Source organism: Cottoperca gobio, chromosome 2 (assembly GCF_900634415.1).
Source record: "Cottoperca gobio chromosome 2, fCotGob3.1, whole genome shotgun sequence".
NCBI lineage: Eukaryota > Metazoa > Chordata > Actinopteri > Perciformes > Bovichtidae > Cottoperca > Cottoperca gobio.
The window spans coordinates 9,110,013-9,136,362 of record NC_041356.1 but is presented as its reverse complement, the minus strand read 5'-3'; the positions used below and the strand labels follow the sequence as shown (position 1 = coordinate 9,136,362).

The 26,350-nt window shown below is 41.1% G+C and overlaps 1 protein-coding gene across 9 annotated transcripts in view; it reads right to left on the bottom strand.

The window, feature by feature from the left end:
- The window catches only part of spry2 (sprouty RTK signaling antagonist 2), a 350,030-nt gene that overhangs the window by 90,877 nt on the left and 232,803 nt on the right, over positions 1–26,350 (bottom strand). The window contains exon 4 of one of the 9 annotated variants that reach the window (XR_003833277.1): positions 16,790–16,965. The exons of the other annotated variants lie outside the window; for them this stretch is intronic. The gene's annotated coding sequence lies outside the window, so the exon portion shown is untranslated. The remainder of the gene's footprint in view (positions 1–16,789; positions 16,966–26,350) is intronic. 9 annotated transcript variants of the gene reach the window in all.

Genomic DNA, 26,350 nt, shown 5'->3' with positions numbered 1-26,350 from the left:
TCAGAAATTCCATAAATATAAAATGCAATTATAAAAAAAGGTTTAGCAAAGGCACATCTGCGGTGCAGCTGAGCGTGACAGCTTACATTGGTAATCCTTAGGCAGAATGACTGGCTCGTAGTCATGTTGACTTGTGATACGGAATCAAGGCCACAGACACAAAGAGAGAGAGAGAGAGAGAGAGAGAGAGAGAGAGAGAGAGAGAGAGAACGAAGGCAAAATGGTGGAAGTACGAGACATTTGAGACACGGCAATCATTACAAACGCCAGATTTTGCTCTGAAATCACAATTCAAATTAAGAAACATACAATCCAATAATTGCTGGTTTATAAACACTCCAAGTCCAATACAAACCAGGTCCAATACAAACTACTGGAAATGATAGGACACATTATTTATTTTTCCCTTTATCTTCAGCCTCTCTGGGGTCGTTGGCGTGATATTGTCTGACTTCACAATAAGTGCTACGGTGGGATTTCGTTGATAAAACTGTCTTCTCTCTCAGCCTTCACTGATACAGTGTGATGCGAGGACACCTGGGAGCCCACCACAGCACATTTGTACAGAAGAACACACATCTAATGAAGTGTTGGTGGGTTTTCTGCTTTACTAAAATAGTTTTAACAGCTGTTTGGACTCAAAAGAGAGCAAGTGATGCTTCTTTAGTTCAGCCAAATGAGCATGTTTTCCATTCCATAGGTTTCCATACCAATTAAATGGCAGAAGAAAAGACAGAACTGTGACAAACACACGCCGCAACATCTAATTTAATCTGATCAAATAAAAACGGAGCCATTGTGACGTCACATCGCCCATTCCCGCGATCATAGGCGTCCCAATTCTAGAGGATACAGACAGCATCTCTGCTCACATCAAACGGCTGCCACAGTATCAAATCAAAAGAAGATCCTGTAACACAAAGCCCTATACTGCGCTATTTATAGGCTGCAGCCACCGTCCTGTTTTCTGCAGAGACGTTTCTGGCGTGAAGGCCGGAAATGTGTTCGTGTTAGTCGCTTTGGACGACAGCGCGGTTAAATCTAGCGTATTTGTGTGAAGAACATGCTATCGTTAACTAGATCAGCGGGTGCCTGTCTCGACTGTTCATTCATCGTCCAAAAAGAAAGAAGCTTTGTCAAGGTGCTGAAAAGATACCGAGATAGCATACACGCATTTATCATTAGAGAGGTTTTAAAAGCTTCAAATGGCTCAGCGGTCCCTCATGACCCCGCTCAGACACCGCTACAATTAATCCAAGTTAAATGGTGCTTCGAGAGATCACTCTTTTCTCCAAAAAAAAAAAAAGCTTTTAAGGAACATTTAAACCTCAAGCGCACAAGGACGAGGTGAGAAGGAATCTCCCCTTCGCTTAAAAGTGGAATCACTTTTGCAGCACAGATTCCTGTTGGCTTGTGTTCAAAGAGACCGAGCTACTTCAGACTCCAAACAGTCCCTGGAGTGGAAATGCAGTTTTCTTGCCACACTCTACCATCTCTTTTCCTCTTCCACTTTATCTGTGACTCTCTCCATCTCTCTCTCTCGCTCCCCTGAATGACTTTTTTCTCACTTTTACTCTCTTTTGATTGTGCTGCACTGTCGAGACTTGTTGTCATGTTAACACAATTTCAAAAGCCAGAGAATGATACGATACTGCAGAGAATTCACACTCGGAATTTAATTTGCATTTGCCAATATTCATTTTTGTTTTGGCTTGCATCTCATAACTCTTCAGAGAAACATATTCATTTCTGTAGCATTTAAATTGAAAACATTTGATCTTCAAACGCACCATCGCTCTGTAGAAGTTTTCTTCAAGAAACCTGCATCTATATTTATATTATTCCTAGTTTCAAGGCTTTTAGTATATCAGTTTATTGTACTTACACATTCCTAAATGAATGAATGCATAATGAAATGGCATGAGCAAGATTGCACATGTGAGATGCTGAAGGAGGCGCTATGGCAATTAAACCTGGCTTCCAATGTAAGTTGACTTTTACATTTTCAGTTATCCTGTGGAGTCGGTCTGTTTGACGCTATGGGGCAATGTTTTTACAAGTGGGCAGTCAGGTTTGTGAGCACGCGGACGCCTCGATACACATTGCTGCTGGGGTTTAACGATATTCCACTGAGTGACAGTTGCCGCTGATAACATGCAAATAAATGGAACGTAATAGTCCCACAAAGCCAGTGAAGCAGAAGACTGGAAACTAGTAAACATGGATTTGTTTTTTACATTGCAAAAAATAAGTAATTCAACAGGTTTGTTGGGCCTCAAGGACACACACAATCAATGTTAGAGAGTAGAAATGAATGTACACACAACTTTATTTGCTTACAAGAAAGCTCCACAGGGCACCTTGAAATATGAAGGTAAAGTTGCTGCTTTCATTATCTCTTCATTCACACTGCTGCAGTGTAAACAGGTCGCAGTGTAAGACACAAAAGGCATATTCTTATTTTTCCTAATCAACAGTCCCCTTTTTGTGAGGGTCATTCAGTGTGAACTCGTGTTGATCCCTCGCCGAGGAACAGAAGGACTAACTTCTTCGACGTAACAAATTCCATCACTAGGGGGCTCTCTGGAGGGAGGACATCAAAGGAGGACAATGTGCTAATGTGGAACCGAATGCAGCCCCGGCCTGCAGTTTGGTGGTTTGAGAGTCGAGATAAGGAGTGGGAGTGTATGCGAGCATACACAAACAAGAGCTGTACACAAGGCCCTTGGAATCAAGGACATTCCAACGAGAGGAAGAGCAATGGAGCATTGTTACCGTTTGATTAAATGTAGGTAAAAGTTGTACTGAGTACTTGTAATGAGGATGGGAGAGGTTTTTAATCCGGTGCCCTTCAATTTGATCGTCGGGAGCCAAACTACTGTTGATTATTCTATCCTCCCACCTAATTAATTAGAGTTAATTGTATTCACATTGATTCTCAGATGTATATCAGTCCAGGTATAGATGATGAGAATTAAATTCAACTGAGCTCTGGATGACAGGGGAAGGGTTAGGGTTAGGGGATTCAGTAGGTTCAGATAAGGCAAAGCAAGAAATTGGCAGGTTGTATTAGGATAAACACAGATACACATATATATATATATACCAACATATGGCTGTATTAAAAGAAGATAAAATACTGCAGTGCTTAAAACCAACAGGGTCAAAACTATCCACAGGGTGTCCTGAAATACAGCAGCGTATCAGCCGCCTTCTTAAATGAACAAAATAGTGAGAGAAGGAGAAATCTTGGGGACATAATCAAAAAACATAAATGTTTTTCATCTCAAAGTTTTCCTTCAGTGCATCTTTTTCCACTTCTTTCACGTCAGGAGTCATTTCCGATCCTCAGACATTACAGCAGCTTTCATTAAGACGCCATTTCTGCCGTCAAAACACACTCTGGTAATCCTGGTGATCTTTCTTTTGTGGTGTCTGTCAGTGCTCCTGCTTCATCTGTGTGGTGTTGTAGCCTCATTTTAGATTCCCTAAATTGCAGTTGGCAGTTTTTAGTTTTGCGCTTCACTGAAGGACTCACTGATGTTGCCGTTTGCCTCGGCAGAGTCACCAACGTTGAACCAACGAAAGCTTTGTAGGAATCAAAAGCTAAACAAATTAAAAAGGCATAACTTGTTTTTTATTGCCAGTAGACTACAAAGTTTTTAGCTTTGAGTAATTTGCCTAAGGATGTGTGGATGTACCAAATGGAGTTGTTTTGTGATTCATGTGCTTGTTCAAGGTAAGATGAAGAGATATATTTAGACAGGTTGGTTGCTGCTCAGAGTGAAAGCTGTGAAATTGATCGGTGTGGATCTACTCATCAATGGAAACCCTGCTATGGCACAGCAGGCTAGCTATTGCTCATCTCACCCAGAGATCATGAACTGGAGACTTGAATGGGGATTACACAGGCGAACACAAAAGACCATCCATTACTAATTACTATCAGCAACAGATAGGAGGTTGTGATTGTAGGGTTTGGTATTATACGGTCAATTTTTATGTTGCTTTGGCATCTTTTAAGCTTCGTTAGCAGCTGGCGACTCCTGACATTGGTGTTCCTGTTACTTTCTTTCCTGCCTCAGCATGAGATCGAGACTTTTACTGAAATGTCTCAAACTATCGGATGGATTGGCATGACATTTCACATAATCATGTCCCTCTCAGTCTCAGGAGGAAAAAAAGATTGGCGACAACCATCTGTACTTTTTGTTTAGTGCTAATTAGCAAATGTTAGCATGCAGCTACACTAAACTCGTGAATCTTGTTAATATATAACCAGCATGTAGCTCAAAGCACAGTTATGCCTCACAGAGCTGCTAGCATGGCTGTAGTTCTGTTTCTGTCTTGAAACAATTTAATTCCATGTGTTTCTGTACTGTGAATAACATATCCTTGGCTGACCTTGGTAGGTTTGGAAGTAAACAACAAACCATAAGAATATTCTGCCCTCTACAATCAATATGCTTTCATTCAACCTCTTTACAGGCTTTGCGACAAAACATGCAGTGAGACAATTATACTCAAATTATACAAACCATCATTTATATAACTCGGCCATTATTCTTGTTTGTGTGTGTGTGTGTAAAAAGTTTATATGTGCTGTACTTCTGCCAGAATTAAAAGCAAAGGCAGAAAACAGAATTCCAAAATGCGATGCTCTATAATATTTCTGAGACTCACAATCATTTTTTAATATCACCAAAATGAAGAGGAGAGCTTTTTTTGTCAGCCAGGAAATATCTCATATCCCAAAACTAATATCATTTGTTTCTTTTGCAGTCATCTCGAGAGGAAATATTCTCGTTTGAAGGGATATTTGACACTGGAAGTAAAGTGGGAATTCATTAGGAAGGTGATATTCACCAACTGGAAGTTGTGCGACGACTGCAGCTGGTGGTTACAGTGCCTCACGTGTGTTGTGCGTCTTAATTGAGACTCACAGCCTTTAGTTTGAAGTAATGTGACTGCTCTGAGCACAAAACACAGCTGACAGTCACTGAGATAATTGCACCAATGATCCAATTGTACTGCTGCATATTAGCGTTGAGTGCTGATAGACTTACATATAAAGCTAATTTGCTTCAACAGGCTCCCCGTGGGCTTTCCTCCCATTTAACACTCCTGTGTAGACCTTTGTGTGTGTGTGTGTGTGTGTGTGTGTGTGTGTGTGTGTGTGTGTGTGTGTGTGTGTGTGTGTGTGTGTGTATATAAGGGTATGCAGACATCGTGTCTCCTTATGTTTGTGTCTGTGTGATTGCAGTTGCTGGTTCATTTCTACTTCCTTCCTAGTATGCAGTAATTACATTTTTATATCACACTTTAGAAGGACAACGATCACAAAGTAAGTCCCTTCTAGGTATAACAGATAACTGCAGAATCCTAACCTGAGGGCAGTTGCTTCAGACCAGTAAAGAGAATCTAGATTAGACGGGGGGGTGGGGAGCAGTAAACAAGCACTGCTTAAGAATGATGCACAACCCCTGAGCTACAGCAGTGGAGCTGCTCCGTGCAATACTGTGGTTGGACTGGGCAGCTCCCAGAGGGGAGCCCGAGTTTGTCCTCTGCAACTGCACGCCAAAGCTGTTGTACCAAATACATGTTTTCCCAGTCATGTGTCCTGGTTAAATAAAGATTACATTTATCTAATAAGGATTATGCAGTAATGACCTGAATAGACAGCTCATCCTAGATTATGGTGCATATGGTACATATTTGTATTTAGTGGGCTGCAGAGCGTGTGCAGTGATACGCAGTATTTACTGTATGTCTGAAAAGGGTCATCCTTAGTTAACTTGGAGCAAGGGGTTCTTTTTTACCTGGAATTCATTGGTATTACAAGAAAGTTCACACTTGCATGCAGAAATGTAAATCTACTCAATATATTCATGTCCACATGGACCTCTAAGGGAAGGGTCAACTCCGGCACGGCACCCGCGGGTTAAATGCTTCACTTCAAGTGCACATCAGCAGCCTGCACTCCAAACCTCCAGGCTTTCCAGCTCCAGCTGAGGGCCTATCTTTGGTGTTTATGTATCAAACAACTGACCTTTTCAGCATAATTCAGATGACTGGCCTCAGAGATCAGCTGGTCTGCCCCTGTCAATAGCCGTTAGACGTCAATATGAGGAAGGACTCTTGGCCTGGAATATGATCAGAATGTGTGCACCCTTGATTTAATATGCTTCACTGCTGCCCATGACTGAGCCAGAACTGGTATTAAGGAATAGATGGCATGGTGTTGCCAAAATCTAACTCGTAAAAACAAATTTCTATCATTTCCCAGAGCACAAATGCCACAATAATCCCATTCATTGGTTTTAATGTATTCTGTGTAGTGATAAAATGATGGAATCTACAGTAAGAAACACACAACACGCTGTAGTATCTAGTAGCGGGAGTTCAGATGGAAAATAGCACTGCGTGAAAACACAAGGAACTGCGTTGGTGTGTGTATGTTGCTTCAAATACAGATTAGATGATGAAATACAATCCAGGAAGACTAGTTTGAGTAAGAGATCTGTGAGTTTGAAGGCTTATCAGGGGCGAGAACACTGCAGAGTGTTTAATAATACTATGAGCCGGATTAAATACCTCTGGAAAGTTATCAAGCTGACATCTTTTTATCCTTCGTCTCAATGAGTGTGAGGTTAACAGTAGAATTATAGTGTTGGTGTTAAGTAGTCCAGCAGGGACGTATGCTTGAATGTATGTCATTGTCAAATATCATCACATTGCATCGTGGAAAACCAGGGTCAACCTTTATGCAGACGATCCTGTGTTTTCCGTGTGACCTCTGCACTGGTCCAACATAGTGGTATCATTGAAACTAATAAAGGGCCATTACCTTCTGTATTGCTAATGCAATTGATAAGGAAAAGTTGAAGCATAGAAACAGCCAAGCTGGAAAAAAAAGTGCCTTCTATTGTTTTATCTGTGCATTTACTGCCTCTAAAGGTCACTTGTGAATCACGGTCTCTGGGGTGTTTGTTTTCCTCTGATGTTGTGCCCACACTAATAATGGCTGCCATTATGATAGACAAGTACTTTGTTTTGTAAAAAAAGGGGTTTATTTATTGTGCTTAAATGCAGCCACCCACAATGTAGCAGTGCTTTTTTGTTCCTTTTGTGTTTTCAGGGCATGAAGACATTGGAAGTTGGGGTTGACACGGATCAAACTATGAACTGCAAGACCTAATAAGCATTTACCTTGAAGAGAAATGTGTCCAGTATTCATTTGTTTTGTAGCCTTCATCACAGTACATCTACAATTCATTACACCATCTGTAGTCATTAGATGACTGGAGGCTGGTCGCTTCCCAGCACTCAAGTTGTCAACACCTGAGGCTTCATCATTAGTTTAGCCGATTGAACTACAACACTGTTGCCTTTTTTGTGCTTGTAATATTCATCAAACCACATAATGTCTTGTTCTGTGACTGTGCAGGGTACAGCACATCCATTTGAAGTCTTTTCTGCTATTGATGATTGAAATTGTGCATTCCTCTACATGGTTTGCTTTCAGATCATAGAAGCATGCATATTATCATACGCCTGTAATCATTAATCCTAACAGGAGAATAAAACGTGACAAACTGCATGAAGTAACCCAAACTTTTATGTTTAACAGCTGTGTGGTGCTGGTAATGTCGAATACTAAAGTTTCACAAAAGGATACATTTTTATTCAAAATTTGTTAGAATATTCTTTTCTCACATTTGGAGAGCAACAGAATGGAAAAGGACACCAAAAGTGATTACTACTAACACAAGCCTCTTATTTTGTGTGTTGCTGTAACATAGTAGTATGTGGGAGTTATTCTTCTCTCTCATCTTTGTTATTTGAACAAAAGCTGCTTTCTGCACTGCCAGCAATATTGTTTGCATGAGGTATGAGTGTGAAAGCGAGTGCTACTGCCTGCAGGTGTGTGCCACGACACTGCTAAATTGCAGCAGTCATCATGTTTGGTCCACAGTTTCACACTTTTCAAGAGGCAATGGGAAATAAGTGTTTGATTTCTTTTTTGAGTTTAAAGGACTTAAAGTCATATAATGTTCCTAAAAAGATCTTGTCTGATTGATATGTATATCAGAGTTTTTCAGTGTCTGACACTGTGGGCCCTATTTGTCTTTTACATGCTGGCACATTTTCATCATTAAAAGTATGCCAGACAGCTATCACTACTTTGATACTGAAGAAAACTTAAAAATGTGGTAATCCTCAGGCAGGTTAAAAGGTTTCAGCATATATTTGGAGGTTTGTTTGAAATGGACATGGGAAAAGTGTGAGTCGCACTAAATCTTAAAATGTCCATAATATTATTATGAATAATAATACTATTAATAATATCATCAATAATAATATTAATAATAATAATATTATTATTATTAACATAAGTACCCATATTTGCAACATGCACATATAGACCAATAAATGCTGCAACAGCATTCAAAGGTCTCCATTCTCTTCTACTCTGTACTTATCTTTTCTTTTCTACATCAGTGGTGGAGATGTCAGCACTCGGGTGAAGGCAAATTACGGTGTAGCAGGTTTAAAAACATTATTGAACATCCAGTCGTGGCCCAAAACAGGCACGCTGGAATCAATAGACATGTCCGATTAAATCTGAGTTTATGGACGGTAGACTGTAGACGGTGTGAGGTAAGTATAATTGCACACAGCTTGGACCTACATTTCCTTCCCTTAAGTGGCTTGTGTGGTTGGAGGAAGTAAAAACACTTTATGGCAATTTGAGTCGTCCTTGTTGAATCTGGAGTGCTCTCAAAGCTTGTTATAAGAAAGGTTTCTATCTTGCTATGTCTGAATTTGTGACTCCCCCTGCACAGGCTCTCTGCAACAGGCTCTGGCACCATGTGACATTGAACCTACTTACTTTGTGTCCTTTGCATCGCTGTGCTGACACAGCACCAATTCCTCCCGGCGTTGGTGTGTAGGAGGAGAGTACAGCTGCTCGGGGTCTTGTTGACCAGTGTGCGATGATCACTTTAGGCCAGATGGCCGTGTTTGCATTTGCATCCTTAATTTAAAACAAGTAGAAGCTTTTTTTGGAGCATAATCGCCACTGCTTTGGCCGCACCCACTGTGCAGCACATGCAACGTCTAAGAGCCTCAGAAGGCAACGTGACCTCCTTTAAGATACAGTTGTCATAAATGAGGCTCTGAAGTTATACATATGTATATAGTTTATCAGGCACTTTTATGGACTACAGTGTCTTTGATGAGAAAATTGGTTTCCAGGACCACTTTCTAATTATTTTCCCTGACATTACACGCCTCTATATGTCACATCCGTATGTTGTTGTGAGTGTAAACCGCTGTGCTTGTGATGTGTTTTATTGTCCCTTTTTATGTCCTCTGGAACATTTCTGTAGGATTTACTCAGCCTTTGAGTTGCAGAGCATAAACAACCTAAAGCGCTGTACAGAGCATGCAAGTCTTTGAAGCGAATAAACATGCTGTGCAGCAGAAAGCCACACAAACGGCTTCAACACCTACCCGGCTTTGGCCATAAGTGACATATAGTCTTAATACTTAAATCAGTTTCGCAGATTTAAATTCACAACACTATCTTCCTATCTTTGTCTGTCATAAATATGAATTAAAAATGGAATCACCACATAAAATGAATAAAATATAGAGTTTAAAATATAAAAGAAAGCCTCATGAATACATAATCCAGACCAACAGGTTAGGAGTCTTGGCTTATTCACCAGTCTGCCTCATCATGTACGTGTTATAGGAGAACAGCCATACTGGTTTATCCCAATTCTATTTAAACACCTTTCATTAATAGTGAATCACTTAAGACTTCTTGTTCGAGAGCGGTGGGAATGGCAATGAAGCAGAATGCAAATTCCTCCCGTTTTCTTCTTCAAGTAAATGTCATATTCCCTAATTTAACTTTGACTTTGCCTCCCCCCCTGATATAAATGTCTTTTACAGATGCCCTGTATCCTGATGGGACTTGAACAGATTTATTAGATTTCATTCAACCGCATCTCAAAGAAAAAAAGTCTTCTCCCTCAAAACTTATTACAGATATGAAAAAACAAAAACAAAGAGAAAAATAAGGGCCTGATCAGACTGTTGTTCTCTTATCTTTGTCTTGGAAGATTTTTGCATTTTTAGAGACGCTCTGGTGAATCTACAAGTTATTTATTGTTGGGAAAAAGATGGAAAAAGAAATCCCGAGGGTGTGGAGAGAAGGGCATCGAGATAAGACACAGAGAGGGAGACAGACGCACAACCTGTCAGTATACAGTGTACAGATACGTTCAATATACACATGCCACAATGGAGCAATTATAAATTAGCGGGCTCAGGTATTAATCCAGCAGACAGCACTTTGGGATTGGCTATTTGGCAGGAAATGTTTTGGCCCAAATTAGAGGTTGTGTTGAAATAGCTGACGCTGGGGGACAGGGATGTAAAGAGCAAGAGCGAGAGTGCAAAAGAAGGAGGAATGTAATTGTCCCAGGCATCAGATCAGAGGCTGTGTAAAAAGGCTGACTGCTGGTATTTCCGGCTAATGAGACACTTAGCTGTTGGTGGTAGCGGTTTGGTCAAACCTGTGTGCTCGTAATAGCCATGTAAACACACACACACACACACACACACCAAATACTAAAATAGACTTAAACAAATGTAGTATTTCAATTATTCAATGTGTTGAACACTTGCACCAGCCAACCTGGGATTACGACTTGAAATGACGCAGAACACACTTGGCATTGCAACATTTTTTAAGCTAATTTCTATATGAAGTTAATGCAAAACACCCACAACATTCGCAATGTGATAGACTTGCAGGGTATTTGTTGTTGCACAGTCTAAAGTCACCTTTAAAGGATTTAAGAGTCAAATATAGGATTAGTCTGCTTGGATTGCTTTCCGTTTCTCCCATTATTCTGGAGTTTGTGATAGAGAAGACTTTGTAGCATTGCTGCAACTGCCAAAGTAAACATGTAGACGTGTACTTCATGTATGTACTGTATATGTATGAAGGATATAACCTGATAATACAATACAGCAGGCACCGGCAGCAGCTCAACAGTGAAACTTTCCCTATCATATTGCTGTTCCACAAAGAACCACAAAGTTCTGCCCTGTTCTCAGGAGTTTGCCAAGTTGCCAGAGGGTTGACGTGCCACCACTCGGCTATATTTAAAACATGCTACTGACTAGCAGGTGGCACCGTGCTCATGTTGTCTGCAAGTTAATTATGCAATCACTAAATGAAGAACATGAGACATGTTGAGGTGAAATGAATACATCACTGCACATCTGCATTCTAACACAACATACAGCGAACAGAGCAGATTGAGGATATGCAACACAGCTGCTCGTTAGGGATCTCCATGTGGATGTTTGACGCAAACACATTTATCATATAAATCATAAAGATGTGATATGAAACACGATTTTTTTTTATTCAGGATGTTTTACTAAGAAATGAGTCAGCTTTCATTTTAAAATAGTAGTCCCAGTTTTAAAGTGTGTTTAATACAGCTGCCATAATGGATAAGAGTAATAACATTTTTGGCTCGGGTCCATTCAACCCATCAAATAAAAACCTGTGAAACAATTCACCACAAGAGATTCATTTCATATATACGTCCACAGATTTAATATTAGATTGAAAAGATACACAGTATCTTAAACAGCATTGGTGCAACAACACATTTCTAATCTCAAGCAGGTGCAGGAGGGACCACCAGAAAAAAATGCTTCCCCGGATGGCTTTCACAATCCCCTCTCGTCTTTGTCAAAAACATTTTGGAACGCCGCCCGCTTCATCGTAGCTGATGACATCAAATATCGCAGCTATTCACTTCTGACCTTATTTCGCGAGACAGAATGACAGTTTACCTGAGCACAGCTGTGCACCGCCATCAGGTATAAGCCATTTGGGCTTATCCGGGTTTCCAAGGATTTTCGTTCAGGGCGCCTTGCCCACATGAAAGGGAATTTTGTCAGAGGGGCTCCATGAATTATGCAATGGCAGAGTGGATTTGCAGGTCTTGCTGAAATTAATATGATGCCGAATAAAGAAACGAGACGGAACTGGCGGTATTATCCAGCAGAGAGGGAGGAAAAGAATTTGGATTTGGAGAGTAGGTTTTAAGGCAATGATGCACAAAGGACATACGCGTCTGGAAGTTCAAACAGCATCATTCTATATTTATCCATACCTATATATTATACAATATCTTTTTGAGTAGGTAATGAATGCATACAGCAAAGCTTGTCATCAACATGCTCAGGTGTTATGCAGGGAAAACCACCCAGAAGCAATCCTCCCACCTGTACACTGAAGGATTGCTTGGTCACATGATGAGCTGCAGAACATCAACAGACTAAATATTTACAGGTCAATCTGTCCTCAACACCTGCAACAAAAACAACAGTGCCAAAGAGAAGCCATTCATTTATATAGATCAGCGTCAGATTGATAGATGGCTGCGTTCGAGAGATTCAAGGTTGAGAGAGACGGTTGCTGCCGACTGAGATTTAACAATGCTAAAAATAACAGGCAGGAAGTGAAAAGAAGCAGCTATTATGATGGGAAAATAGATGCTTGGTGTTTGTTGGATAATAGTCCATGAATCTATTTTTGTTAATCCAAGAGGGCAGCTGTTGCCAAATCTCTGTCATAATCTATGTCCTTGTCTTCCCCTGGATACTGTTGACCCCACATTTTTAAGCACTGCAGTGTTTTGGAACTAGATTCGAAAGCCAGACAGGCTCTCAGACAGACAGATGGACTGATAGGTGCGTGTCAACAGTGTGCACAGAATCTCCTCTGAAGGACCTGTCAGTGACTATATACATACTGTAGGTGTTCAAATGTGCTCGTCCTATAGCAGGCTGGCAAAGTGCTGTTTGAATACTAATCCTAGTTATCTCAATTATCTGCTCTGTCAAGATGATTTGTGTGGAAAATGACACCGCGCCAACCTGAGGTGATTTGATAATAAGTGTCGACTGGGAAGCAAATGCTTTGACTATTTATTTAATTGACAGTCTATTACTCATTCAGTCTGGCCCTTGACTTCGATTACTAAAATCTAGTCCCAGGCAGTGCGGGAGAATGGGCTAAAGATGTTCAATAATTCACTTTTTTCAATTCTTTCTGATCCTAAAAGTTCAATGTGTAAGATATGGCAGAATTTATACTTCTAACAATAAACTAACATTATCAACAGAATGTGAAGAGGGAACAGTGTTGATGTTATGTCCAAGACGTCTACGTGTTGTGTTGCAGAGATATCTACTGAAATGATCAGTCTAACTGACGAGTGCCACTCCGTCCAGCCTTGTAATACCACTCGTTCCTCTAGAGGCGATAGTGAGTCACGTCATGTTCCGTGTCTGTTTTATAGTTTGTGTATATATATATATATATATATATATATGTATATATATATATATATATATATATATATATATATATATATATATATATATATATATATATATATAGATATATATAGAGATATATAGAGCTGTCGGCAGCCCCGGGAAACGGCATAGCTTTAGTTAGCAGTTAGCTCGAGTTCAGCCACAGCACCGGGGAATTGAGCTCAAAGTCTCTTCGGCCGCTGACAGAGGCACCGTCTGACGGACGCGACTGCCGGCTCGGTCAACCTCTCTGCTCTCCTGGCTGCGGCGACACCGGGAAGATGAGAAGAATATGTGGTCGATTTCTAGTTTCTGCCACTTTGGATTTAGTCCAGTAAACAAACTAATGTATTGTTACCCAGACTACAGCCCCGGGTAACATTGGTGCCCCAGTAAACACAGATTGAAGGAAAACTAAAGTATGAACATTAGAGAATGTGTGGACCCAGTTAGAGGTGAAATACTGCCCCATATTTCTTTGGAGCAGGTGGCTCAGAACTACACATTGAACCTTTGAACAAATGTCCTGCTTTCTTAGAGTTCAGATTCTCTGATGCTCTGCTTACATTTCTGGTAGAAATTGACAGGGGTTCCTGGAAACGTATAAATCACTTGAAAATGAATATATGAAAGACACAGTAGGCTATAAGCATATGTTTGATTGATGATAACACTGGAATTCCTTGTTATGCTATGCATGGCCTCCCAATAGCACAAGTCTTTGGCCTGAACCACAGCGATTGGACACCTGGGACATAGCTGAAGCAAGATGTGACACCACTTTACCATGGACTCAAAGTGGACAACAAGAGAATGCTAACACGTGGCTGATTAGCACCAACACGACTATGCCAAGAAACCAAAGGGCTGCCTGTCAGGCAATAAATCTGCAAGTAGTCTGGAACTCTCTTGGTGCAAAGCCTAAGAATAAACAATTTCCCTGGGAAATGGGAGGAAGCTACTGGCTGCTGCAGGACCACAGATCTTTGTCAGATGACCTGGATATCCTCTCATCCAAACACAGCAGGGTAAGCAATACTGAAAGAAAAGGCTACAGGGAAAGCTGACGACTGGGCCTCAAACTCTGATAGTGGGTGAATTTGATGTTAAGGATACAGAAGGCATAAAGAACATGAGAGTACGCTGCTTTCCCAAGGATATGGTCTGTGACACGACAGACAAAATAGCATAAAGCATCTCTACTGCACACCCAAGTGTGAAAAACATCATAGTGCACATAGGGGCCAATGAGCACCTGGTTTTCATCTGCATCCTCTTGGACAACAAACTTTTTTTTTTTTTTTTAAGGCAGATGGCCTTTGCCTTAACACGTACGGGGTCACATTGTTCCCCTATAATTTATCTGACTTTCTGCATCACCCCATCTGCTCTCTCCGCCAAGGACAGAGGAATCACAAATAACGACAAGATGTAACATAGCACGCCAGATACCTCGATAGAGAGCCACCTCAGCCCCCGTCTGAAGAGAGTATAAAACATGAGAGCCAAGGGAGTTTCCCCACCCCACAAACAAACCACCATCAGTTCACCTTCTTCACCCTATCTAACACCATCCACATCAGCCTCCTCTCCAGTCACCCACTCCTCCACTTATTCCTTTTCTCAGCTTTATTAAACATCCGGTCTTTGGCAGGAAAGTAATTTAAAACAAATGAATTGTCAAGCAAAATCTTGGTTTTATTAGATTATTAGAAACTGAACAAGATAACAGTCCAGTCACAACTTTTTCAGTTTTATGAGCAAACCGAGAGGAAGTGGTGTTGCCATTTTGTTTAATAATTCTTTCAAGCGCAGACAGATGTCTTATGGGAAATTTGCTTTTAAAGCAGCTACAGGCCTATAGGCTGACATGCTGTCTATCATTTGCATTGACTTGACTGTGGGGTTATTGTTGGTGATTTTAACATTTGTGTTTACAACCCCCCAGGAGCAGCAGCAGCACATAATTGAGTTGCATTCTGGGTAAGTATGGACTGACTCAGCATGTGACTGAGGACACCTACAATAACTGTTGTAACCCTGAACTTCTATCCACTAAGTCGTGCAATAAATGTGCCTCTCTCTTGACAAAACGACACACACTGTGAATACCAGGCTCTGTACTATGTCCACTTAAACCCAATTCAATCAGCATGACACAATTTAATCCCGTCAGCTATGAAACCTTGGAAGAAATTGCAACATCTGAAATCATTCTCCTGCTGTCTTCCACGTACAGGCTTTTCAAAAGTGTTTTTTTTTTTAACTGCATGGCTTCAAATCTTATGCAAATAGTCAACACTATTTCCCACAGGCCCTGAAACCTGCAGGTTTTAAGCCACTCTCAAAGAAAAAAGAACAATCTAGACACCTTTTAGTAACGAGCAGCTGTAGGCATATATCAAACGTTCAAGTTTGAAGTGAAATCATTGAAAGGGCTGTTCTCTACCACAACTTTCTGGCCTTAAATAATTGTTTTGATGAGTCACAATTTGAAGCAGAGAACTGAGACCGCATTGAATTGCATCCACTTAAACACAGACTGTGCAAAAGTGTTGATGTTATTAGATTTCAGTGCTGCATTCGACATGGTTGACCACAACACATTACTACAGAATCCTATTTTTAAATGTGCCTTTTTATATTTGCTTCTTTGCCTAATGCCTTTTTATGTAAAGCCTTGTTGAATTGCTTTGTTGTTGAAAGGTCCATTACAAATAAAGGTGCCTTATCTTTTTTGGGAGTTCTGCAAGTTTCTACACCAACGTCTCTGTTTCTTTGGTGTTAGTGTCCTGATAGCAGTCATTAACAACCGTAGTGGAAGCCAGAAGTACAGAAAGCCAATGCTTTCAGACTCAAACACTGGCCCTTTCAACCGCAACCACTCTGACTCTTAAAGTAACTACAGCGGTGGAGGTGTACTGATTGATTTTTGCGCACAGACACTCAGACACAACAAACTGCTCCCTAAAAGTTTTGCACAATAAAAAGGATGCTTTGAAATGCAAATATATGCTCTAAAAAAAAACAACGGGGAAAAAGTGTTTCACAGCCACCAAAGGATTGTGTGAAGGAGACCCAAACAATGTCGCTTGACATTGAAAGGTTGGAGAAGAAAGAATATTGTGGTCAGGGTGAGGCTGGTGTTTAAGCTAAGAGGCTGGTTACAATGTCTGGCCACCAGCCGTCTTACCATCTTTATTCCTCATGGGGACTGCACACAGACATGCTTGAAGTGGTCTTATTGCATATTATGTTTTGTGTTTGCCTTTCTCCAATCACTCTGTCTCGATGCAAACATAAATCTGCGAAAATTAAATTTGCATTCCCAATGAGTGTCTGGGAAATAATGTAGCTGTGTACTTACATCGTGCTCCAGCAGAGTGACCATAGAGACTACTTATTTCTCTGCGATGGCTTGTTGGATGAGTGCCCGGGCAACGGTCATCGTCCCACTGCTTTGGCATAGAGCTCCCGTGGGCAGCGGCGCAGCTCAAAATGTGAGTCCATGGATCACAGTCAAAAAAGGAACAAGGCCACAGCCTGCAGGGAATATCAAATTGCAGCATGGAATACGAGAATAAAGTGTGAATACAATGCTAATGTGTGGTTATGTTTGACCTAAAGAATGTTTCTGGTTTGTCCGCTACATTGCAGTTTGCATATTATATATTTGTTGATATAAATTAGTTTTTAACAGCATGGATAAGAACACTAATTTGGTTTTGGGCAGGATGGAAAAACAACCGATCTTCTATTGACTTTATTTGGCTTAAAGACAAAAATAACTTTTCCTAGAACGCTCTGCCATAATCTCCACACCTTCTCCAGGCAACAGCCATTCTCATTCCTTCCCGCTTTCATCCACCAACATTGCAACTTTGCACTGTTGTGATCTCACCATAATGGAAAATATGAAATCAAACCGAGGCGGATCTTTTTTTAACCTCCCGGTAGAGGAAAGCCAGCGACCGTCAGAGGTAAGACTCCTCAGCCCACTCAAGGTCTGGCAGCTCATTAGGTTCTATTCTCAACCATGTGTGAGAAATTGCACATGAGCCTTTCCATTTTTAGTTTTGCACAGAAAGAGAAATTCTGCAAACCCATCGTACAAGCTGGTAACACTCCGGTTACGAAGATCTGCATCGTGACAACTTGTGCATGACAGTCCTCCCCATTATACACATCTCGGCTCCCATCATTCACCACCACCTCTGCTGCCACCCGTCTCCCTGCTCTCCTTCTCTGACTCTCTTGTCCGTCTATTTGTGGTGAGGGCACATTTGAATTTTCTTGGGGATGCACAGTTATTTCTGAAAGGTGCCACACGTCATTGCTGCAAGTTCACTTTGACCTATTGGATTCAGCCAGTGTGAGGTCAGGGTAATGTTGGGCGTAACGACTGAATCCTGTTTCGTCATGTTCTTGAAACATTTTTGATATTTCCAAACGTAAAGAGCTATTTCCTTGTATTTTAGTTTATTTGGTTGCTAAATGTTGTCGGATGTTCACCAGCTAATGGCTAACTTCATCCGTCTGTGGTTAGGTGCTGGGCAGGTAGCAAACACAGTGTTCATCTAAGCTGCAAACAGCTGCCTGCTCCGCTAATACGAGCGGTGAACCTAAACAGTTAATTTTGCAGGCTGCAACACTAAATCAATGGGCTGAAATATGCTAAGGTGCTCAGTAGAGCTGACAGGGAGTGCATGTGGTGATAATTCTCTGTGGGTTTGATTGTACAAGCGATAAAAGTATCGATTGTAGCAGCTTTAAAAGGCGTGATTTTAGCCGGTACAAGTGGCTTACATCTGTAGCCACTTTGCTTTACTTGTTCCTGATCTTTCTAGCCTTTCTTGTTTCTATGTTTTTGCTTCTTCTAAAGCATTATAAAGATTATTTTCAAGACCAAAATTACACCTTTGTGTTCTCTGACAGACTTTACGCCACTCAAATCTGGCAGAAGCCTTTATGTCTGACCCGGCCCTAAAGACATCAGAAAGTGGAGTCCACTGCCATTTTGTTGGGACTCTGCCTCTTCATTAGGGGCATATATTGTGCCACTTGACTTAATTTATGGAGGTTATGGATTCACTGTCGTTAAAAGCGCAACATATTTCCTATCTGCATTAGCATCGGTAATGTTTTTGTGAATTAATTTCCAATTTAAAAGCCTAATGTGTGCCAGATTTCCACTTATCATTGAATAGGTGTTGTTGGTCACCTTGCCTTTATGAGCCGCTGACCCTGAAAGACTTTCATTAACATGGTTCCTGCTGGAGAGTTTTGTTGTCACATAATTATCAAAGGGGTGTTTTTTAGGCTTTTACACTCTGACAAAGAAAGAGATTATCCAAGGAAATACTGAATCCATGTGTTATTTTTGTATTAAAAGGAACAAAAAAAGTGGACTACAAAAAGAGGCTCAGCCGGTAATCAACAAAGTAAAGTGTTCTTGAGTACGATGTGGAAAGATTGTGCGTACATCTCACACGAGGCAGGAAGTACCGCCATCGTTTGTTGCTTTGGCTCAACATAGACGTAAAGCATTTCACGGCGGTCTGCCTCATCCTCTGCTGCTTCCAGATTTACCGCATTTGGGTTAGGGTTAGGGTTATATTCAGGGATGATCCTTTTTGGCAATAATTCTCCGATTGAATTAGACTGAATATCACCTACCGCCATCTTCAGTCTAAAAATATCCTCCATCAAAAAGCCTGTGTCAGCCGAAACCCACCGTGTACAGGGGAGGAAAGGTCCACGACAGATTCCATGTTGTTCCATTTGGCTGCACTGGCTGCCAGTGTTTCAGTTTACTCATTGAACTGGCTGCTGTTAGGTTTCAGACATCAACTTGTCTGTCACAGCAGAATCAATTGGCTGCAATCGAAATTGCCTTGCCTTTGTTGCTTTCCAGACTGGCTAAACATGGCATTTAGCATGATTGACCATCATCCAATCGAACTTTAATTATTGACCTGTAAGTACCCATACCCATATAAGGCCAGAAAGCAAGGGAAAGCAGTGTGATAGGCCGCGGTACGCTCTAACAATTCACATAAATGGACAGTTTTATTATCGGTTTCTTTTAGAAGAGCATTGAGTGTAACAGGAGAGCAGAAAGGGACATGAAGCAGAGAAGACAAACAAAGGGAGGTTGGTTTTGATGTGAGGCCAGCAGGGACGCATGTGGTTTGAGAAGTTGGGAGATTTAACCACCAACTACTCCACCTTCATCCACCTTCACAGTTATCTCTTTGAGAGCCGTCCAAGCAGTGTGCATCATCTATCGGCGGAGCAAAGAAGAATGCATCGTGCAATCATTGAGCGATTGAATCCTGTGTAGCGAAGCGAGGGGCCTGATTCTCCTGGCAGCCAGACCAACATATGTATGAAATGAATTGGAAATTTAATCACCACAATTCTTACAGTGGTGGATATGTGAGGGGCCAGTTCACAGACAGCATCTAGAGGAATTATCCCGCTCAGCTGGAGACTCATACATACAGCTTGAATACAGTTCCAGCAAACAGATCAAAAGCTTGCAAAGACTCACACAGGCTATTCAGTGCCATGTGATGAATGCACACAGTTCAGAAAGTTCGCTATTATCTTTACATATTTGTCTTTGGCTCCGACATGCAGAATGAGCACAATATTGGCAGACAAAACAACAGCTCGCTACATCTCTGTCTGTGCTCTCATGCACGAGGTTAACATACATACACTTTCTGATTCAGCACGATGAGAGGCGGCGGAAAGGTGAAAAACTCAACACCACGTCGACCTCTCGGAAAAACTGTCTGAGATTCTGTAAACCTCGGCTGGATTTTTGACCTTTCCTTTGGCGGCGATCTTTTCTTTTCAACATACGTCAGACACAAACATACACACACACCCATTCCATGCAACAGGGGTAGGTGGAGAGGATATAACACTCCTCTGCACTACTCTTTGAAACAATCCTTTGCACAGCAATATGATAATACATTGCATAATGCACACACACACTTAACAACCCACACAGGACAAATCGCATGGAAGTGCAGCGAGCAGGATTGTGCCACTGAGCTGTGAAGCGAAGGAGTGGTTTGGTTTGAGGTCAGGTAAGGTGGCCGTAGCGGCGGTGCGCCACCGATCAGCCGGGGTAGAGCCAGAGGCGGTGGCGTGATGGGTACTGGAACAAATGCGAAGGGAAAAGAGGCTCACGGTCCCGCAGTCCTGGCTCGAGCTGACTCCACATCGGCTTGACACATGGAGGCCCGCATGCCGAGAAAGAAATGAAACACATGAAGGCTTCATGGTAAAACAAAAAGGCGCGGGGGGGAGAGGATTGAGGGAGAACAACAAATCGGAGGTGCACATGTGGTCAGAAGAGCGGCCAGCACGGCAGAGAACAGGCTTCAGCTGCGATGCTCCTTTAAAGCTTGGGGCAGATGCTCGCAGACAAAACCAGCACTCCAAATACAGAAGCTTGGACATACACACGCAACATTTGGCCTCGCCACTTCGCTTTAACACAACAACATAATGATCTGCCGCCTATTTCTGATGAATAGCCTCATTTTGACCAGCTTTCTTCTCTGTGTCCAAAGTCACTGATGAAATAAATCCAATAAAGCTGCCAAAAGAACATTGGATTGAACTTTAGCACACGCACAGTAGACGTGTCATGTGTCACTTGCACCAGCGTTGTCACATTTGTCTGAGTTTCAATACAATAAGCAGCCAAAGGGAAATTAATTATGACAAATATTAGAATGAATAAAAAGGAAGATGCAACGTCCCCGTAGGGTTCACGTTGCTTTTTAAGGCTTAATTACAACTTGTAATGCATTATGGTAATAATATGTGGCCTGTGTGCATGTTCCCTGATTAAAAGTCCTCCCACACTGCCTTTTGAACTGGTGGAGAGATTTGAGGAAAAAAAAAAGAGGCCACTCTTAAAAACAGCTCTTCGCGTTGGAACTGTATAATATGTGCCCCTGTGGCTCGATCAAACTGCTCGTAGTGAATTATCAAAGTAAAAGCTCCTTGACTCAGACGCTGCTTCTCTGAGGGAGGCGTTATTACGGAGAGAGTGGCCTCTTCAAACGAAAGCTTTCCAAAGATATAGCTAAGAGTGGCACGGGATGCAGGGGGAGTGTTCATCTCAAAGACAAGTGAGTGAGGAGGGTTTGTATTTACATTGAAAAAGGACTCATTTCAAATTCTGGAGCGGCTTTGAGGTAGCCGTCCTAAGTAAATATTTGCCTACGCTTAATGCGGGTGCTTTAGGAAGACAGCCCTTTTGTCCCCTTTGGATTTTATCGGTTGCCATATAAATGTTTGAAGCAGGACAGAGATCGTTTCCGGACATTCAGAACGGATTGAGAACACGGGCCGCCTCTGATGCCCTCCCTACTGTAGCTCCATTTTCCCCATCGATCCTGAACTCTATGTAAAACGTGTCTGCGGCCGACTCCCTCAGGCTAGTCACACTCCAGTTCTTTTCATTTCCCTGAACTCCCTTTAAGCTGCGATTGTTTACAGGTATTAAGTAAAGCTTTAGTTTCAACCTGTCCCTGCTCATTTTTCATGTTGTCTTGCATCTCTTTGTCCTCCATTGTACCCTACAAAGAATAACAAAAAAAGAATGGCAGCGCTGGCATTCGTTGTCATGTGAGCTGTGAGTTGGAAGTTCAATTGTCGGGGCCCTCACATGCGGGATCTTTCAGAGTAGCCTCCTGTTTTTTTCATTTGAATAATGCAACTGTCAAATGGCTAGGGTTAGAGCCAATCCATTACTTCCTCTATTGCACTCTTCTATTACATGTACGTCTGTTCCCCACTCATCCGCCTCCTCTAACCACCAGACACTCCACAGAGATGATACTCGCAACAAAACGAGATCTCAACAAGTAGGCTTTAAAGAAATATGAGCAGAAAAAATGTATAATAAACCCTGAATATTTACCCTCTCCACTCTTCCCGTGCGTGGAGTTTGAAATATTGATTGACATCTCTAACGAGACTGTACTCATTTCCTCAGCATCCTGTCCGTTTCACGTGAATTTACAAATAACACGAGGGATGTGTGTTTTCTTCATGTTTAGAAACGCTAAATTGCTCTTCAGAGATGAAGGTGCCCTGATATATTTAGAGGTTAAGTTGCATGCTCTTAAGACAGGGATGTTTGGACAGCGAGCAGCACTAATCTATTCAGTTATTTGGGGATTTGAACCCAGAAAATAAAAGGAGCCAGCATTGAGATGCCTCCAACCTCCACTAGAGCACTTGTAAGGAAATAAAAGTGTCCTACTGTTTTAACCATTTAGCGGTCTTTCAATGAGCCCTTAACCGTCTGGATTTACACTTTTCTTTAAAGGTGCTGTAAGGTACCTTAGCTGTTTGGTTACCTTTTTTGAGTGTTAATAACCCTTTAAATGGTCGTCATCAGTTGATATCACTATCATTATAATGCTTCAGACTGAGCAGCTTCCCACTTCCTGGTTAACGTTCTGTATTAAGATCTTAAAATAAGCACGATTCTTACGTAACTTAAGTTAACTTAAGTACTAACTTAAAATGAGTATCCATTATTAAATACAATTTCTAAAAGCAATCTAATAAGTGGCCACAAAAAAGCCATGTATGTACTAAGGCAACATATGTGTAATAATGATCATAAAAACACACATATATCAAGTGTATACATCAGAGACATTGGTTATATTTATAAAAAATAAATTAAAAATTAAAATAATTCTAATAATAAAAATAATAAAAATAATTATAATAATAATAATAATTAAAATATAAAATATAAAGATTATAATAATTATAATTATATTATAATTACTATCCTTGTCCTGGGAATGTTTTCGTTTCAGCATCATGATCCTGAGACATGAAACTAATTAGGCTTGTTCACAACCCTGTCGGAATTAGTGTAAAGATAAATAAATAAAAAGGCATTAGCTGGATAATAATCTGTTTTGCCTTTCCATCTTACTCCTTGGGGGATAAAATACATTTCTGGAACAATGGTTCACGATGAGTCGCAGTGAGGGCACAATGAACTCTGACGTACAGCACATGATTGTAATGTGCACACTATCTACACGTGCAAGTGCACAAGAAGGTGAGACTAAAGATAAGCAATGATGAATGTGAAATGACAAACTCTCCGGGATCAAGAGTCAAACAGACAAAAGGAGGCAGAAATAATTGTGTGTGTGTGAGACTTTCCCTGGAATCCCCTCATAGGGCTGACACTTGGCGTCACACATTGTAATGAGTGTCACAAGGGTTAATGAGGTGCCTCCTTCAGGGACCCTGCAAGACCTCTAATAAAGATGGGAAATGGAAAAAAAACTAACTCTTAGACACACATTTGGATCTGGATTACAGTGAGAAGTTGGCAAACCTGTTCAGGAGCTTGAAGGATAGACAGAAATAACTGGTAGAATTCCCTGCCTGGTTATTATATTCATAAATTGGCTGTCTAGTTGCGCATAATCTACAGTCTTGAATCTTAAAAATCACTGAATAATTCAATTTTAAAAAGGATTTCAATTACACTGAAAGCTGCACAAGATTATATTTTTGGGTGAAAAGACTATTCCTGTCTTTGTCATCTCAATCCTGAAGTAACCCCCGGCTACGATTTACCCCGTTTGACCAAATTAAAAGAGTCAGTTATGTGCCCGGGCAGGACATCTCCACCCCATATAAAAAGTGAAGGATCAGAATTATGAATGGGCTCCTAAAAAGCTACCAACTTTACATATTTTGCCTCATTTCAATTTGTTCTGTGCAAGTCCTTATGACCTTTAAAAGATTCATATGATCAGTGGGGGTAAGGGAGCATCTCACTTTCACTTTTATTATTGGGCCTGTATCATTCACGCCCCCCCCCCCCCCCCCTTCTGGGCCCAACCATCAAAGCCTGATCCAGTCTGCAGTTTTAGTAGATTTCATTTCTACCCTCCCTCCTTAGCTGCGCTTATTTTCTCTTTGCTAAATTATGCAAAATATAACCCAATTGTTACACAGCCCTTTAAAATATGGCCCGAAATAAGGCAACAGTTGGCAAAGTAGTTCTCTTCTTGCTCCTCTGCACAGCAGACATTTATTCCCTCCCCCCATAATTAACACTTCATTTGAATTGCGTTTCTCAAAAGATCCACAATTTATTGTATGCGGCACACGTTCCTTTTCCAGAACTGGCCGACATGCAATCTTTGTGCTCCTTCGATCCCTCCGCTGCAGCCGTATCCTATGTACATGATTATTTACGGCGTGTGCGGAACACTTCCGTAGTTGTTCGTAAATCCGCTTCAGCATCAATTTACCTGTTACTAGAGCTGCCAGTATGCAACATGCGAGAGCGCACCCTTATATTTTTAGGTGTGTGTACAAACTTCTATTTACAATCTGTATGGGGTCTTTAATCCCCAAATAATCTCAAAGCAAACAGAAATTGAGTTGCGCGAAAGTTTCCTTCGAAATACATTTTACCCAGCTTTAGAGGAGCTCCACAGTGACTCTATCTTAGAGGAGCAGGTGTGTTCTTGAGGCAACTGTTGTGATTGTCATCTATTATAGAGAAGCCAAAAAGCCCAAAGTTTGTAAGCACTCTTACTCGCAACTGGAAGCAGGACACACACCCAGACGCACACACAGGAGGACCGACGCACGCTTGGTTTTGCATTCATTTTTTACACCGCAATCTGTTGAGCTATGTCTACAGGGTCCTATCTTTAAATAATAGATGTATTAGAAAATGGAGCATTTCTACCACTGTAAAAGTCCATGAATAAATCAAGATTATGAACATACACCCACGTGCATATGTGTGTCGTATCCCTGCGTCAGTGCTCGGACTCTTCTAGCAGTACGGCTCCCATGATAAAAGCCACTTTTACAGGCTTTTCATGCTGTCATCACACTTTGCTCCTACGTGCTGCAATTGATTTTTCCCCCATCCATCATCCATTATGCTTAAGTCTGGTGCGGTTACTTTCAAAATGATTTATTTTACAAATGGATCATTAGTGCAGTTGGACTAAAAGAGTAACAAAAGAACGCAGAACTAAAAATCTATTGCGATTGGATTACTTCCAACTGAGCCCCCCAGTGTCATTACTTCATTTTATAGATCTGTAAAGCACGAGTCAAATGGGAAAAGTATTGCAAACTACTGATGCTAATTTGACTATCTTTTGTTCTGAGTAATTCCACCATTATCTTCATTTAAAGATTTGTTATGAAACGGTCTCTTATTCACTCCAATTAACATTTTCTATAGCAATATTATTCTGTGAAATTCAAACTGTGATCACACATTATGGCTCTTTGGGTGCTTATTAAACATTTCATTTGGTGGGACATTTGCATAAATAATGTTACAACACTGCGGATGATACAAGCCCTTGTACATTTTAAATATTTCATAATATCCCCAGCTTCTTTTGTTACATTGGTGCTCTTTCTCCATTTCAATGAATTAGCCCACGATTACGACGTCGACACCGCTGAGCCCCGAGCGATCATCCGTCTTCATTCACGTTGCCCGTGTGTGTGCGCGCGTCCGGCCGACAAGAGGTCAAAGGTGAAATGACATTTAGCTTGACATTTCACCGACCACTGTGATGATTTGTCTCTTCAACCAGTGAACAGGTCTTTATTGAATGACAGGGGGAGACAGATGAATGGGTGGAGTGGTGATCTATGACCGTGTAGCTAACATGGGAACTATTTGTTTGTGCTGTGTGTTCACTAAATCCAAATCACAGTCCAGGGGTATACCACACATAAAACACTCTTCTTGTTTGAGCAGCTACATTTCTGCTGGAGTGGCTGATTTTTTTATTTAGTTATATCCCCAAACTTTATAGAAGTACCATACAAAACTGCTATATTACATGCTTATCATTTCCTTTTAAGC